This window comes from Amia ocellicauda, chromosome 11, assembly GCF_036373705.1.
Source record: "Amia ocellicauda isolate fAmiCal2 chromosome 11, fAmiCal2.hap1, whole genome shotgun sequence".
Taxonomy (NCBI): domain Eukaryota; kingdom Metazoa; phylum Chordata; class Actinopteri; order Amiiformes; family Amiidae; genus Amia; species Amia ocellicauda.
Genome location: NC_089860.1, coordinates 10980910 through 10999476, shown reverse-complemented (window position 1 = coordinate 10999476; position 18567 = coordinate 10980910).

The window sequence follows — 18567 nt, the reverse complement described above, 5'->3', positions numbered from 1 at the left end:
TGTCCTGGAGGAGAAGAAATCAAAACAAAATTAACTTCAAAATGTATCAAAGTGTAAATCAACTGATTTGACTGCAATAAAACAGATCTCCTAGGATTAAACGATTGGCAATGGAAATCGTGTGTTTTTCTCACTCAACAGCAATACTAATTAATGATGTTGCTTGATGTGGAAACAATATGAATTTCAGTTATCAGTGCAGCTGACACAGCACACACAACTGACATTATAAATCACACAGGAGCAACCAGTCGTCATTTCCAAACATTCCTGACCTCTTATCCTCTCATCACTTTGAGTGAAGCTCGTACACCACCAGTAGGAAGCGTTGGTGGTGAGGTTCTGCCTGGCCATGAATCTCCCCGCAGAGTTGTAGGTGTTCCCAGAGGTGGGACGGCAACGTGAGGGGCTGCATTGGGGCCTGGACAGGCGGTCCAGTTTTCCACGGAGCAGACGTGGTGTGCAGTCCCTGACCATAGCCTCAATATCCTGGTCAATGCCTGGCCACCACATCAGGTCTCTTGATCTCTGCTTGATTGTGAGGACACGCGCACACAAGCTGCCTGGAACAACAGTGCACAGCCCCCTGGAGACACAGATATCTCACCCTTGCAAACGGAGCCAGCTCCTCCTGGCCATCCTGTGCGTATGTAGGTGTGGAGAGCTGTCAGGACAGGGTCCCTCTCTGATTCACTTTTCAGCTCCTCTTTCGCAGGCTCAGATGCAGGCAAGGGCCTCTCCCTCGCCAACAGAATAGCGCTGCTTCGTGGGGGTCAGGGCCTTGGAGGCGAAGGCTATTGGTCGTTCCCCTTCATCCTGCGGCAGAGACAGAACTGCTCCCACCACCCCAGCTGAGGCGTCACATGAGACCACAGTAGGGCTGAATGGGTCAAAATGGGCCAGGACAGGAGGCGTGGTGAGCTGTGCTTTGAGCGCACAGACCGCTGCCGTGCAGGCTGGGGTCCAGTTCCACGGCTCCTCCTTCTTAAGGAGCTGGCGAAGGGGTGCTGTAGTCTGGGAATATTGAGGCAGAAATCGGAGGTAGAAGGCAGTAATCCACAGGAACGAGGCCACTTGGGAGGCAGAGGTGGGTTCTGGGATGTTGTGGATTGCCTCTATGTTTCACATGAGAGGCACAATCCCTTTGGCAGTCAGTTGAAAACCCACAAAGTCAATGGCTGGTGCTGCAAATGTACACATCTCCCCATTGAGCGTCAGATGGTCTTCCTGGAGAGCGGTGAAAAGCCAGTGGAGATGTTCATTGTGGGCAGAGAGGTCAGGGGCATGGACCAGAATGTCATCCAGAAACACTGCGACCCCTTGGATCCCTGCCAGGACAGTGGTCATCACCTTCTGGAAACAGCTGGGGGCAGAGCTAAGCCCAAAGGGCATTCGTGTATACCTGAACACCTTGCGTGTGTGACAAGAGCTGTGAGATCTCGGCTGGCCAGGTGGAGGGGCACCTGGAGATAGCCCTGATGCAAGTCGAGCTTACTCCTCCGCTGTGGGCAAAGGGTATCTGTCTGGGATGACTGCCTTGATGACAGAGCGCAGATCAACACAGATGCGGAGCCCCCCGGACTTCTTTGTGGCGATGGCCAAGTTGGAGATCTAGGGTGCAGCATATACTGGCTGAATTATCCCTGATGATAAGCTGATCGCGTACGATCTGGTCCGAAGCACCCCGTAGTGGCACGATCTAGCCACATCCCTGAGGTTAGTCACGTAGCTTTGAATGGACTCACCCGGCCGCTGATGCCGTTTCCGTAGCTTGTATCACCGAAGGAGCACCCGCTGTCTCCCGGTGAAGTGCTGCCGTAGCAGGCTGACTGCCTCTTCCAATGTCTCAGCAGTGCCCAGGGTTCTTGGTGTGGGTGTCTTTTACCTAAAGTGTTTATTAGTTGTTGCTGTTATTTCAATGTGCACAGTGCACTATTTACTTTTGTATTGATTACTTAATCTATGGTTCCAACATGCACAGTGTATGTTTAAGTGCAATAAGTGTTCTGAGATGTGCACGATTTCAATGTCCGTGTATGGGGAACACTCACATTTCTTGTTGTGAGGTGGGGGGGCCTCTTCACCGGTCACTCGAAGGCTGATCTGACGTCCCATAGGCAAATGGGGCAGGATGTGTTGTCCTGGAGGAAAAGAATTCAATCAAAACAAAATTAACTTCAAAACCACTTTTACTGTCACTTTGTTTTAAATAGTATTAAAATAAATCAATATACAACTGTTTGCATATACAAGGCAATCATCTGCATAGAACATCGTAAAATATAAAAATATAGACATTACAAAAAAACGTCAGCTAATTTGAATGACAGACGGCTATTGCGCTAACACTTCCTATAACGGTCCTCAGCATAAATTCATGTATTGTCATGGTAACCATACACACTAAATAAACATTAAAATGTGAAACTAACGTGAAACAGCACTTGAATCAGTGAAAACAGGCTATAATTATTTAAAAACGACAGTTTACTTACAGACTTCTCTTTCCAAGGCCTGTTATATAAGAAAAGGTGGAGCTCATTCTCGCTGCTTCTCTTCAGATTCGTTTATAGCAGAAGGAGTCCTGCACTGGAAGTTAGCGGGATCCGCTGCAGTAGTAAAGTGTAGTGTAAAGAAACAAAACAATATAATACTATGTACAGACATATATACAGCTGTCAGAACAAGGGGGAACACTCACATTTCTTGCCGTGAGGTGGGGGGGCCTCTTCACTGGTCACTCGAAGGCTGATCTGACATCCCATCGGCAAATGGGGCAGGATGTGTTGTCCTGGAGGAGAAGAAATCAATCAAAACAAAATTAGTAGTGTCATCCTGTGCAGAGAGCAGTGAATAAAACCCGCCACCCGCCAAACTTTTTAATTACCTGGATCAAAGTGTTTCAGAATTATAATATGACAGAAAAGGAAAGAGGAGCAACAAACACATGAATACACACACAGCCAGCTATTGCTCTTTATTCTGTACTCACTGGAACTCGAAAGCACAGTTGTGTTTCTGAACGCAGAGCGTCAGTGTGAGTGTGGTGTGGAGAGGAAAAGTCAATCGTTTAGACAAGTATATTGTATAAATTAGCTAGATAGATAGTTCTTATACATTTTGTATTTCGCGGTTGTGACCGGAAAACATTGCCACAAGGACGCTAATGTTAAGGCATTTTCATTGCAGCTCACATTGCAAAACTGCAATTGATGAAAATGTATAAAAAATTTAAAATAAAAACTTATTGGTCAGTCATTTACATCTGTAATTGCAAAATATTCCATTATGAAGCAAATAGTCAGAACCTTTATAGTTAATTTGAAATTGTGACAATAAACAGTTGTGATAATGTTGGGAAACAATAATACAAGAGTCTGACACGATGCGTGCGAGTTGACAGGTCTGCTATTATTATGCCATTTCCATACGGCTTCTAATAATGTAGATATTTATTTAACAAAGTGGTTGTGTTAGAGAAGTATTCATCAATTGCATCAATTACAACGTATTCATTTGTGTTGAAACGATTTGCGATAGAGACACGCATTTTCTGCTGCGTAGCGGAGATTCTGCTGAAGAGAAACGTGCGGTTTGTTTACAGTGCGTCTTTGCTGGCGTGCGGTATTGACCACTGGAAACAACATCACTGTCTGTCATCATTCCTAGAGATGATATATTTTTTACCCAGCCACAGACCGTGACTCTATGAATATCTAGCCAATCCAATGAAATCCTTTTAATGACGTGCAGAAACCCAGAGAAGGGAGTAGCACTGAAGAGGAAGAGGAGTATGAAGAGCAATAATGTGTCACCATATAACACCCCTTCTCATGTGTTGGTTTAGTGCGTTTATACAGATCCCCATTAGCTACCATGTTATTGCACATGTGATTGATTCATTTGAAAACGATGCTCCTGCCTCTACTAGCAAGTGTTATAATTCAAAACAATGCAATGTTTTGATCAAAGACCTTATAACACTTGCAAATAGAAACTGTGTGGGAGCATCTTTTTCTATCCAGATCCTTTTCCCTCACAAACACACCTGTCTAGTCTATACAGGTGTGCAATTAGCTTTTGTTATGGTGATTGGTTAATTACCTGAATAAATGCAACGTCTTAACATGTTCACCACACATTTACGCACCCTCTTGCATTTTTGCTGAGGTTTTCCTTTGGCTGGTAAAAATACCAAGAGGCTGGTAAGTCTTTTCCTTCTACCAGACACAGTGGCTAGTGGCCAAAATAGTTAATTTTATCCCCTGGCAGAGAGTCATCGTATTTTTAAGGCACGCTCTACCGTGAAGTACAGTTGCAGTGAAATCAATCCCAGTACTCTGTATCCAACCACACAGACAGTCTAGGAATGAAGGGAGGGCTCACCTCTAGCCAGCGATCCACGCACTGCACGTGGTAGTCGTGTAGGCAGGGCAGGGTCCTCAGCTCCTCGTCCTCGTCGAAGTCCATCAGGCACACTTGACATTTGAAATACAGAACAGTATTGGACACAGCTCAGTCAGGGGACCAAACTCTGCTTAATTACGTACAACACATACTTGGTAGAACTGTGTGTATATTAATTCCAGCATATTAGATTGGGACCAGAGAAATGTGCCCATATAAGCTTATAACTACATTATTGCGATGCTCTCTTAGGTCAGTCTAAGCTGAGATTGTATTTTGGAGCAACATCTACAAACAGGGACTCCCAGGTCACTGGTCTCACAACTCTGCCTCTAGAAACAGACGCCTGGAAGTGAGTTTCATTAGATTTCACTGCGTCTAGAGACCCACGGTGAGGAGAACTTGCTCTGACTCAGCAATAGGCTCTAGGAGGGCAACTCACGCTGTCTTCCCTCCACTGTGGGCCGGATCGAACCGCTTGGTGGGCAGGAGTTCAATCTGCGATGCGTTCAGTCCCTCGTCTCCAAAGGCACCACCAGGTTCCAGATCGTCGTCTGAGCAGGAACAAGAGCACAAAGCCTGGTTTAAAGCACTGCGGGTTTGTAAAGCAAAGCGAAAAACAGCACACAGCAATATCTGAAATTACCCATAAAACAAGAATAAACTACAAATCTGCGGGGACCCTGCTCTAAAACATCTGTCTGACTCAGACACATCTCTGGCCTAAACCACCTGCTGAGAAACCACTTCTTACCCACGGGCAGGAATTCCCACTCCTGTACCCCAGGATCCTCTCCATCATTTGCTACAGGAACCAGGAGATACTGATCATGACCCTCCAGCTCCTGTCCGTCAGCTCCCACAGTGACCAGGAGATACTGATCATGACCCTCCAGCTCCTGTCCGTCAGCTCCCACAGTGACCAGGAGATAGTCCTCATGTTCCCCAGGCTCTGGCGCATCGCCTTCTGATGAAGGGTCCACACTAACCTGAGAGGAGGGGCGGGAGGAGACAGGCGAGGTAGGGGGGTCCTGTCCGGGTTGTGCGCTCTGAGAGCTGCTCTGCTGCTGCTGCTGCTGCTGCTGCTGCTCTCTGTCCAGCTGTGGAAAACAACACATACATCAGCAAGCGCTACAGCACGAAACAGAGTTGTTCTCAGCGCCACCAGAAGGGGCACTGAATTGCTGAGCCAGGCACTGAGGATGGCAGCACTGACAGGACCTGTGTAGCGGCCACAAGCATCACAGCGCCTGCAGCAACGCCACTGACCTGCAGACGCTCTTCCTCCGTCTGAGCAGCGCGCACCACTGCCACAAACACCACATCTTCATCATCTTCAACCTCCTCCGCTTGTCCTACTTCCACCAGGAGGGGATCGCTGCTCCTGTGGAAGAAATCAGAGAAAGAGGGCAAGAGAGAGGGAGACAGAGAGTAGGAGGGAAAGAGGGAGGGAGAGAGGGAGTGAGAGGGTGAGAAAGAGGGAGATGTGGAGGTGGAGGGAGAGGGAGAGGGAGAGGTGGAGGGGTAGGGGGAGGGACAGGGGGAGGGAAAGGTGGAGGTGGAGGGAGAGGGAGAGGTGGAGGTGTAGGGGGAGGGGCAGGGGGAGGGAAAGGTGGAGGTGGAGGGAGAGGAAGAGGGAGAGGTGGAGGTGTAGGGGGAGGGACAGGGGGAGGGAAAGGTGGAGGTGGAGGGAGAGGAAGAGGGAGAGGTGGAGGTGTAGGGGCAGGGACAGGGGGAGGGAAAGGTGGAGGTGGAGGGAGAGGGAGAGGGAGAGGTGGAGGTGTAGGGGGAGGGACAGGGGGAGGGAAAGGTGGAGGTGGAGGGAGAGGGAGAGGTGGAGGTGTAGGGGGAGGGGCAGGGGGAGGGAAAGGTGGAGGTGGAGGGAGAGGAAGAGGGAGAGGTGGAGGTGTAGGGGGAGGGAAAGGTGGAGGTGGAGGGAGAGGGAGAGGTGGAGGTGTAGGGGGAGGGGCAGGGGGAGGGAAAGGTGGAGGTGGAGGGAGAGGAAGAGGGAGAGGTGGAGGTGTAGGGGGAGGGACAGGGGGAGGGAAAGGTGGAGGTGGAGGGAGAGGAAGAGGGAGAGGTGGAGGTGTAGGGGGAGGGACAGGGGGAGGGAAAGGTGGAGGTGGAGGGAGAGGGAGAGGGAGAGGTGTAGGGGGAGGGACAGGGGGAGGGAAAGGTGGAGGTGGAGGGAGAGGGAGAGGTGGAGGTGTAGGGGGAGGGAAAAGTGGAGGGGGAGGGAGAGGGAGAGGGGGAGAAAGCAGGGGCCGAGGTGGACAGGTCCGGTGTGGATGGTGCAGATTGAGCACTGGTCTCTCCACGGTCCGTCCTGTCTGCCTTCTGGCGCTTCCGCTTCTGTCATGTTGATTGTTTGAAAGAGAAGGAGAAGGAAATGGAAAAGCACACATTTAAAGTGTCCCATTAAAGCAGCTACATTTGTATGCTGTTGTTTTTCTCCAGCTGTGGGGTTTAATGTTGTTTAAACACTAGAAGAGCCGAGCCGGTCAATTTGACCGATTTGGTTATTCAAATTTGAATTACTGTGTTCCTAAATACACAGCGCATACCCATTCCTGACTTTTCCTAACTATATGTCCTAAACATGCCTACAGCGTTTTAGCTGCATAAACGCTAAAATAAATACGTTTATCTAGAATACATTTACCTAGAATAGCCAAAATTGGGTTATTCTGACCAGTCATTTACATACATAAGAAATCAAATATAACACATAATCCTGCCTTTCCTTTACAATGCAGTCAGTCTGGCGCTCAAGTGGCGATCTCTACCTGTCTACAGTATTTCATGTGCTTGAAAAACACACGCATTGTACAGCATTACAGGTGTGTTCTTACAATTGTAGTCAGATTGAGCGGATACAGTGATTACCCTGCAAATAGACATGGATTGGAAACGGAGACTGAAGAGAGCGCCTTTTGGAAATGCCGTGTATATGAACATGACTGATTCAGGGGACATCATTGATACTGGGAATGACAGATCATTCATGGGTTTGTGTCAGTGTTGTGAAAACATTGTGAGTGAAACACAGGTCCAAATGGCACCGAGTGTTTTTCCTCTACTGATCAAAACACGATTGCTACTGCACGTAGTACAGAGCGCAATAACGCAGACACATCGCACGCAAAATAATGATTCAGGGACATTATCAGCAGAGGAGCATTTATTGCGATGCTATACATTCGTGGAGCAGAAGTGTTCACCTGGACAGGGCTGTCAAAATGCAGTGTGAGGTACGAGCTCATGCAGGGAAAGTGCAGAAACTGTCCTGTGTGGACTGTACGAGCTGTCAGGTATGCAGGCTAAATATATACTCAATCGTTTCTTGAAATACAAAGCTACAGTGAATACAACCACTGTATGTTGAAAACAAAGTTTACATGGTGTTGCAAATGTTTACTTTAGTGTACAATTATGTTTTGATAAACGCAATAGTTATTCTTCAACTAGAACATATTGCTTTTGAGCATGATTATTATATAAACAATATTTACGTTAACACTTGTTTCATTCCTTTATTGTATGCCGTTTTTGAGCTTTGTGCTTATTGTAGGCTGTATGGTTATTCATGTTTTGACTGCAGTGTGCACGTTTAGAAAAAGTGCTTTGTTATTCAGAGCAATAATATGATTTTTTTAGGATCATATATCAATTTAAATAATCCAGTTGTGCTATACAGATGTTGGATATGATGTTCATGAATAAAACGTACGAGTTGTATGCGATAGTTTGCCTTTGATTGTCATATCACAGCTGCTAAAGAGCTGTCGGTTACAATGACCGGCTTTGGCGCTTGGTAGTTTCAAATGTCGGCACAACAGCCGAGTTTGATTTCAGCTCCGAAAAACAGATTCAATTTAAGATTCCCAAACTATAACTGTGAAATGAAAAACCTGAGAAGACCCATAAAGAGGAATGACAACGAGCACACAGATGGGTGTCACTCATCTGATAGACCTGCAGAGAAAACTATTCATTGCTGCTGCTGCTGATCAATCTGTTATCTGTGTACATTTCTGCAAATGCAGTACAAACCCTCAGAGGGGAAACCAGTGAACATGTTTTACACACACATTCACAATGAAACAAGACGGCCGAGCGGCCCTGTTTGTACTGTATGCTATAGGAGGCTACAGGACATTCAGAAATTCCTCACAGACACTGACCTTCCTACGCTCTTCCAACACCCCTCCATCAGGCCGCCTCTTACGATGTCTCGGGCTGCAGATAATGATCATTAAAAAGGCAGTAATTCACACATTAGACATGTTGCTCATATCTTCCCCTCATCGCACAAACAATCAACAGGGATTGTGACAGCAGGGGAGGAATAAGACTCCCGTTGCACAGCAGTTTGACACATTGCTCATTTTACAGCCTGCGGATCAGCTCATAAGAGGCCCTGGATATTGGTGCTGAATGGAGAGAAACTGAGGAGAAGTGCATACTGTATGTTGAGTTATATTGTCAAGTGTCATTTCTCGCTTCATCCATGTCATTATACACAAGTATTGAGCTGTGCAATAGTGATCTTTACATTGGGCCGCTGAAGGCGCTATATACCTCGGCGCTGCAGGAGGGAGGCCGCCGTGGGCCTCGGAGTCGCTGGCCGCACTCGACGAGTCGAGAAACGGCGTCCAGTCTGACATTATAGTCGCTCTAATCGCGTTGAATCGCAGCTAGTGCTTCTCAACAAAGGGCAAGCAGTGAAACTGTTTCATGGAGGAGGACAGGAGCAGATTGCGCTGAAAAACGACTCATATTTTGAATGTAAACATGTTTAAATACCTAGATCTTTATCATAGGGAATTACTAGTTTTGTTTCAGACGTTTATGTTTTTATGTTTCGTCGCTTGCATTGTGTTCAGTATCGAGTCACAGCCCGTGTGTGTATAAATGTTCAGTAAATAGAAACGCGACTCACCTCCAAAGAGAACCACATACGAGTGACGCGGCACACGCACGCCAGTGACGTCATGACGCAGCGTGATCAGTCCTGGGTGAGTTAATGCAGCTGCAGGTTATTTACAGTGTGAGTCGGTGTTTGAGTTGCCACCCGTCCCTTACAATACGGAATCGTCCCGTTATGGAGAGAACAATGTATTGAGTCAATACGGATGCGATTTGTTACTGTGAAGGAGCTGTAAGAATCTTGCTATATATAACATGAATGAACAATGCTTTGGTTAAACTATACATATGAACATTCGCGTCAATAAAGCTTATAATGAATAACACAAGTTTGGAACAGCACAATTGCATTATGATATTTGGCCACTAGATGGAACTATATGGAACTGTAACACATGACAAACAGCCTGAAGAACTGACAAGGTAACAGATAAGCTATTAACAGCGTCATAGTATAAGAGTATAAAATATTCTGAAACGTCCACCGAACAATGACATGAAATGAACATTGAAATGGCATAAGTCAGCCAGATGCAAAGTGCAAACAGTAAGTCTTGGTTGAGCTGAGGATGCCTCCCCAAAATACTCCCATAGGGCTCCTGAGGAGATTGAACATGCATTACAATGTCATGCACACAGCATGTTGTGAATTAGAAATGCTTCCCCCTGCGATGTATTAAACACAATTGCTGGCATACTAGGTGTATCTGTAGTTCTCACATTACAGTAATAATCTACCTGTTCGTTAGCCTAAATTCATGAATTACTTTGTAAATAGTCAAGCAGACCTGCATTTCTCAAACCCATTTTTTACAATGACAGACGCTTAGTTTTACACATTGTTGCCCCAGGCTTAGTCCTAGTCAGCAGCACCCCGTCATGTGCAGTCTGAAGTCCATCAGTCCACAAAGGTCCTGACCAGTGGCGTATGTAGGGGGGACCACGATGTTAATGGATGTTAATGATGGAGGGGTATCCTACATCGTCTATTAGAATATTAGTTAGATTCGAAAATTAGTGTCATATTTTAAGGTCAGCAGCAATTCAGAAGGGGTTTATTAGAACTTCAAATCAAACTTTGTACGACAACGTTGAGCCTCAACACTAAACCGGTTCCAATGGAAAAGTCAGCAGGTGTTTGACTCCTAAATGCTGTAATTTGGTGTGGAAGTACAGTCTTATTTAAAGGGTTCCACCATAAAATGATCACAAGCTGAGAGTTTCCCACTCCTGTAAACCCCACAGAGTTCAAGTGGCACAATGAGCAAATAGGCACAGGCTTGATTGTGCTCTTAGACTGTTTCAGGTCTCTGTTTGTCCTATGATTATTCTCATCTGGTTCATATATACAGTTATAATAGTCCTTTATAATATACTGTGGCAAGAAAAAGTATGTGAACCTTTTGGAATCACCTGGATTTCTGCATAAATTTGTCATCACATTTGATCTGATCTTCCACTAAGTCACAACCGTAGACATACACAGTCTGCTTAAACAAATAACACACACATCATTGTATTTGTCTTGTCTATATTGAATACATCATTTAAACATTGACAGTGCAGTGTGGAAAATTAAAGTAAGGTAATTCCAAAGGGTTCATAAAGGGTTTTCTTGCCACTGTATAGTGACCACCACATCTATAAAATCCCTTGATAACTTGTAACAAAAACAAATATATAAGAAAATGTCAAATGTAAAACACTGCACAGATCAATCTCATATGTTTTTCAACTAATCGCATGTTTTTCCAAAAGCACAAGAATGACATTTATTCACGTCCCATCAATCATTATTTTGTGCATCCTCCTTGACTGAGAGAACACTTTCTGTAGTCTTTTATTAGTTGCTGCCACTTGGGATGGATTTGTGATCCCTCCTACTTAATCGTTTGAAATAGGCAAATAAATAAAATGTTATGAATCTTTAACACTATGTATATGATAATACAGACATGTTTTAATTATAATGTAACATCACAACGGCACTAATGTAGGACATATAAAACCAAAGCTTTACCATTGAATCGAATGTACTGAAAGGAATATCAGGAATCCTCTGGAGATCCTCTTTAGTGAAAGAGATTATTAAGTGAGATCAGTCGTCCTGGAACGCAAGGAATATAAAGTCCTGAGGTGACCTTTCTAGAAGAGAGTTTTAAACATTGATAATCAGCAAAATGTCATCATATCAGCTATAACCTGGGAAATAGCCGGCGGGTACAACCAGGCCTAGATATCATGTGAGAAATATATGTATCACCTGAATTTAAAGATAGAGGAACCAAAAGCACAGCCTCAATCAGAAGAAGGGTATGAGATACAAATGCTGCTGCTACATTTTAATGTTAATAATTTTATGGGAGAAATAGCTCCTTTCACCATTTTTCTCATTTTAATGTGGATGTCACCTTCAAATCCTGCAGCCAAGTTTTTCCACATTCCTTTCATCATAATTTTAGTTTTAGTTTATCAATAAGCTTTATTTGTTACCAGTAAGAGATCCAAGTCTGAGCTGTCTTTAAATAAGTCAAAATCTCTACAAACTTTAGTTTTGTTTTGCTTCGGTTCTGTTCTGTTTCAATTGAGGCAAAATGTATAGTGCATGTACAGTATCTGCAAAAGATACATTTTTCAGTGTTTAATAGCAGAATCAGAACAGCAGAGGGCATATTTGGCTTTGAAAGTAACATATCTAGCTTAAGGAAGAAAGCACCATTGGAGGTCAGCTTTAATTGTTGGTTTTGGCATCACTGTGCATTCTTAATTGGCAAATTGCTTTCACAGCTTGAACTATCTACTGTATAGATTATCTGACTTGAAAAGGCTGTTACATCAGGGAGTAATTGGTGAGGATATCAAAGCATGCTCCTGGAAATTTAGAAAGCTATGCTGACTGTTTAACTAGTACAACGTTTAATAATTATTTGAACACGTGTGGGGGAAACATATTAACATCCTATCCTGCCTTTGTCCTTGGTGAGCTGTTACTCCTAACTTGGAGTTCAGCATTTCACATTCCTTTCTTGCAACGTATTATCTGCAAATTACCTTCCAATGCTGGCAATTTAGAGGTGAATGATTATTATTCATGAGTAATGAGTATAATATTGATGAGATGGGAAGGCTTAGTTTAGAATCCCAATGAAATCACTGCTAGTTATTAGAAATGACCATTCAGACACTGATTATAATATGTTAAAACCCCATGAGGGTATGTCCCAGAGGGGGTATAAAAGCTTTGTTCTATCTTAAAACTTTTGGGGAACAGTGTCATGCTAGCCTAAAATCTTTTGAGTTCTGTGTAGCGCTGTCCCTCCCGAGCACGTAATCAATTCTGATTCGACCTCCCGTCTCCAGAACTCTCTTCCACCACACGCTCTTTGTTTCGGTAAATAATGTGGAATAGTTCAACTACAGAGTTCAGATTGTTGTTACAAGAGTCTAAAGCATTTCAAATCAATGTTGAACTGGCATTATGAATATACTGTGTGCATATGTATGTATATATACAGTGCTTTTAGAAAGTCTACACCCCCTTGAACTTTGTATATTTTGTTGTGTCAGTGTAGGCCATTTTCAGACCACAAAACAAAACAGAATCTCCCAAAACAGGATTCTTTCTTGAGTTTCCTTCGTGCCAGATTTGTTTAGTGCTTGGGATATTGTTGTCACATCCATTAGACCAGTCTTGGCCATAAAAGCACAGAGCTCTTGCAAAGTTGCCATTGACCTCTTGGTAGCCTCTCAGTTCAGCCTTCTTTCTCATTCACCCAGTTTGGAGGGACGGCCTGATCTAGGCAGGGTCTTGGTGGTGCCACACACTTTCCACTTCTTAATAATAATCTTGACCGGCTCCAAGGAATACTCATGGCCTTTGATATTTTTTAAAGCCATCCACTGATCTGTGCCTTTCATCAACTTTGTCCCCGAGTTCTCTTGAAAGCTCCTTGGTGCTCACGGTTGAGTCTTTGCTTTGATTTGCACCAGCAAGCAGAGGGAACCTACAGGAACTGCTGAATTGATCCTGAAATCATGTGAATCACTAGAGTTTAACACAGGTGGAGGCCACTTAACTTGGCATTTAACTTGATTTATACAGGGTTCATTTCACATGCACAGGGCAAGAAGACTGTGCTAGGGCAGTTTAATCAAAGACACCACGAGGAACTGTACACAACGGGAATAAATATAATAAAACATACTAAAACCTGCCTTTAATATTCAGGGGGAATAAAACACTAAAATCCCCTAACAAAAGAAACGACAAAATTCTCTAATAAAAGCTATCCATTAGAAACTACATTTCCCCTTCCTGTGAACAAATGCACGGTATTTAATAAAGTGTTAAAATTGCCGAATCTGGGTCTCCTAATTTCAATCATCAATACTGGCTTTTTCAACAAGAATTCTTAATACAGTCGGCAACATTGGGATGGAAAAATTGATTTTACTTTGTCTTTGGAGTCCAGAAATTCAAGACAGCATTTTTGAACCAAAATTATTCCAAAAATTCAGTGAAATAGACATAAAACAAAGAAAAAAAAAAACGAAACCAGTACTAATGAAAAAAAACTCGAAATAAAAGTAAAAATGGCCTTAGGCACAACGAAAACAGCACCACTGATTGCTAGTGACCCTTCCTGTTCAGCAGCAGAAAGAGAAGACCCCTTCGTGTCTGTTCGTACAGCATTTATACTCATTCTCCAGAAATGGAAGAGTCCACCCCCATTACAGAGGTAGGGAAGAAAGACAACAAAACAAACTCTCCATTTGTACAGAATCTATGCACAGCATCATCAACACGAATCATCATTTCTGTCAGGCTAATGGGATAATACCTTGCATGCAAACTTCCAAGTAATTATGTAGAGTATGCATCTTCTGGCACTTCGCTATAACGGCGTGATTTGAATAATCAACTCCTGCTGTTTATATGCGCGCATGTGTGTGTGGACTTGAAGGAGAGTTGGATTATTAGGTTAGATGGAGTTTAAATTCTAAAATATAGAAGAATTAACTAGACAGAGAAATAGAGATGGATAATGAGCAAAACTATTTACATCCAACTGTCCTCGTAACACACACACATACATTAACGGCGTTATGGTATACTGGGGTTTCAGTTTTAAACACGGCATGACAGCTCAAGCCCGTTCATCACATGTGTCTCCTATTGTATAAAATAAGCCTTAAGTGGAATTATCTTTGCCGTCTGCTCACACAAACTGCATGTGAGGACATATCTTATACTGTACAATAAGGAACAGCCCAAATACAAAATGAACTTGAATAAAGATACCTGTCAGGTCAGGACATACTGTATTGTGAAATCGTCTGGCAGTGTAACATTGTGACATCTTGTTTCACAGATGTGCTTAAAAGTCAGCAATGAAATAACTGAATCATCATGCATGCCACTTATTTAAAATTAATACTATTAATGCCAGAGTTACAGGTTTGTTCTTTGCTCCAGAGAAGAAGACAAGCAAGGCTCTTCAGATTGTGCCAAATCTCTTTTCTGCAGGAACATCTGCTCCAACTGGCTTGAAAAAGAAAAAGAGTGTGATGCTGCTCCAGTTTGTACATTATCTGAAATGTGTGTTTTGATGGATGAATATATTAAATCTTCAATTTAATTCAACAGCCCATTGATGTTTTCTGTGTGTTTGTTTTGCATCCTTAATTTTGTTCCTTTGATTTTATTCTTGCACTTGGTTAAGAAAGTATTTGTAAAATAAAGTTTTAAGAAAACATTATCTTGAGGGAATTAACCAATCTCTTGCTTCAAGAAAACAGGTAACTTGTTTTATTGGACTAATTTCTGGACACAAGAAATAATGTACATTCTGACTGGAATTGGCATAACCATGGGATGAGAATACATTTTTGAGCCAAGAAGAATTCAGCAAGAAAACAATTCTGGGCCCACGGATCTTCACAGAAGCCAAAATAATCTTGTAGTAAGACATGAGTTTTGGCAGTGTGGTACTTTGATTGATGGCATCTATTTCAATGACATCCATCTCATGCAAAAACAAACATCCAAACAGTTAGATTTTGCTTTATATTCAATAGATCTCCCTTGTTTTTCCAACAATCTGATTTCCGATAGCTTGAATAATCAGTCTGGATACAAGGATATTGTAGCCATGAAAACCAAAGCCACGTCAGTGCCTCAGAGGTGAGACACTGTGGCCAGCAGTGCTCCTGTTGAGCGATCACAATGAGAGCTGAATCAGATGTAACAGTCAGGTGTTCATAATGGATATCTGACCAATTCATTCCATGCAGCCCCTGTTTCTGTGATTGCTTGACAAATGGAACAAATGGTTTCTCCTAAAGATCTGTGGAGCCCCTCTCTTCTGAGGACATAAAGTTTAATGTAGTCCTGAGTTCCCCTACACGCTGTTATACAGTTATATGAATGAACAAGTTCACGTTCAAACTGTGCCACTGTCATTCCTTGTGAGTAAGACGTTTTGCTCTGGCTCTAGCAGGTCAGTGACCGGTCACCGGTATTTAAGATTGTGTTATTTTCATAAAACTACACCATATCTGCTCAATCACTGTTACAAACACCATCACATTTTCTGAAAATTGGAGTAAAACAGTTTTGAGACCAAGATATACATTTCCCCTTTATTGAAATACAAGGTGATGCAGTGCTTTACTAGACACTATTAGTAATATACATTGCTTTACACTTGTAAACAGATTTTAAGGTATTGCTCCATTGTGTTCAGATTGAAAGTATGTTTTGTATTGCTTCAAAATTAACTTATGATTACCATCTTAAGGCAGAGTGACGCAGGACAAGGAACACTGTAGCTGGACAATGTTTATGCCAAGTCCTCACAAAAGTGTCCCAATTGGATCAACAGGCCTTAAGAAAACACTATAGTGTTGGTTGAGCCCTCATCCCACAATGCGTAAAACCATGCTGATGTATTTTACTATTGTCATACTAGGACAGTATGTTTTTGATGGTATCATTTGTGTGGGACAATAACTTTACGTCTATGTACACATACACATGCCTAATGGAAAATCAGACTGGGAAAAATGACAATGAGGAGTGGTGACAAAGAGTCAATATTTCCAAGGAACATCTTGAATATCTCTTAGAATAGGACTTCACCATTCCTGAAATATCACATCTGTTGTCTGTAACTGTTAATCATCCGGAGGAGAATGACACACTATGGATGGCCTGTAAAGGAAAGACACAGTGACATATCTGATGAGTCTGGTCATGGACATCAGTCCAGAAAATTTGCCTAAATGAAAATCAGACTGGGAGGGGGGAAAATAGGTCATGAATCATTTGTGCTAATGGCTGTAAAAAGCAGAATAGAAAAATGATGTGCTATGCATACTGTACTCACAGTAGGTTCAATAATTTAAATACAAAAATAAATGACTCTAACTGATTTCAAACACAGTATCCATACTACTAAGGAGGCCAATGTCAAAACATCTCAAAATAACAGGTGTTCAGGTTCTGCAGTGAATAAAATCAATATAATTTTCCTCTGGGTTTCCAAGACTAAGTTGCTGGGCTAAACCATTTCATATATCTGCTATATGTCCAATACTTCTTGGGGGAAACTAGCATTCACTGCAGACCTGTACAGTGTATAAAATGTACTAATTAGGAGAAGAACTGTGTCATCAAAATCAAGTCTTTCCGATGAAGTTTGAATAGATTAATACAATGGACTGGACCTGAAAGTCTGAAATGATTAAGTGAATCGGAAAACAAAACCTAAAATAACAATAATAATGTTTCAGAACTGTGCACCTATATATTCAGAAATTATTGCACATTATTATTCCTGACCATTGGCACACAACCTCCGAATAACAAAACAAAGCACAACTAATCATTTACATTATTACAGAAGGTATGCAGATTGACAGTTGACCAGATTGACAGTTTTTGTTCGTATTGTCTTTTAGATCCAATAACATAGGTTGCTGGAGTTCCTGCATTGACAGGAAATTGTCGGCTCATTCACACTCGAGTGCAGTCCGAGCTTAAAAACTGCTTTTTGTGTCGCTGGTGTCTTTTCTTGAACAGATTTTCTGCTGCCTGTGTGGTGCACGGCCTGCAGTTCCTGCACGAGTGGAAGATCGTATACAGGTAAGTTATCACACATCAGCCATTTGTACAATATACAAGCAAGAAAAAATCTAGTCTCACTGAGATCAAACCCAACCTAAACTATTCACCCACTGAATTTCTCTTAGATTTTGAAAATGATTTATTGTGACACTCACAAGTCCTCATAATAGAAGTCATGTCCTAAAATCAGTGCAGACATGTACCTGAATGCAACAAGTTTGAGAAATGTATGTTTCTGTTCATTGTTGACAGGGGAATAGTTCTTGTGTTCCTGGCAGGCTCTGTCTATATTCTGCAATCCAAGTGATTATACTGTATTTTTATTCCAGGGACTTAAAGCTGGACAACTTGGTGCTTGACGCAGCTGGCTATGTCAAAATTGCAGACTTCGGTCTGTGTAAGGAAGGTACATTAAAATTCTTGATTTCCTAGTATATGTATAATTTAATTTTTTTTATTTGTATATTTAATTTACAATGTGATATTTTTCCGGAATCCTCTTAATTTTCCTTCCTAGGCATGGGCTATAAAGACCGAACTAGGACAGTGTGCGGCACCCCAGACTTTTACGCCCCAGAAGTCCTCACCAAATCATCGTACACCCGGGCAGTGGACTGGTGGGGGCTGGGTGTGGTCATCTTTCAGATGCTGGTTGGCGAGGTGGGTATTCTTAACAGAACTTCAAATTTAAGACTTCAGTTGGAAAAGTGTTAAACGTCTCCCGATAAGGCTGTAGTGTAGTCGGTCCACAAGCCAGTCACAGGGGTAACTGTTGCACTCTTTTAATCTGTCGAATCTCTGTGACTTTTGGCCAATTGTGTGCCACAGCTTGAGGCATTATCTGGACTTCAGGGAGCAAACTGCTCTTAGCGAAAGCTTTTATTGGTTCAGCCATTCAAGAGCCTCATATATAAGCTAATGCAGTATTAAAGTGAAAGCAGTAGGCCTCTGTTGAGGTAAGATCATGATCCTCTCGTGGTTTCATTATGATTAAAATGATTTCATTGAGTGCCATCAAGGCAAAGTTAAATCTATACCACCAAGGGCCAGGTAGGATTTCATTCAATCCTTGAGGACTTAATTAGACTTTTTGAAAACCTAAC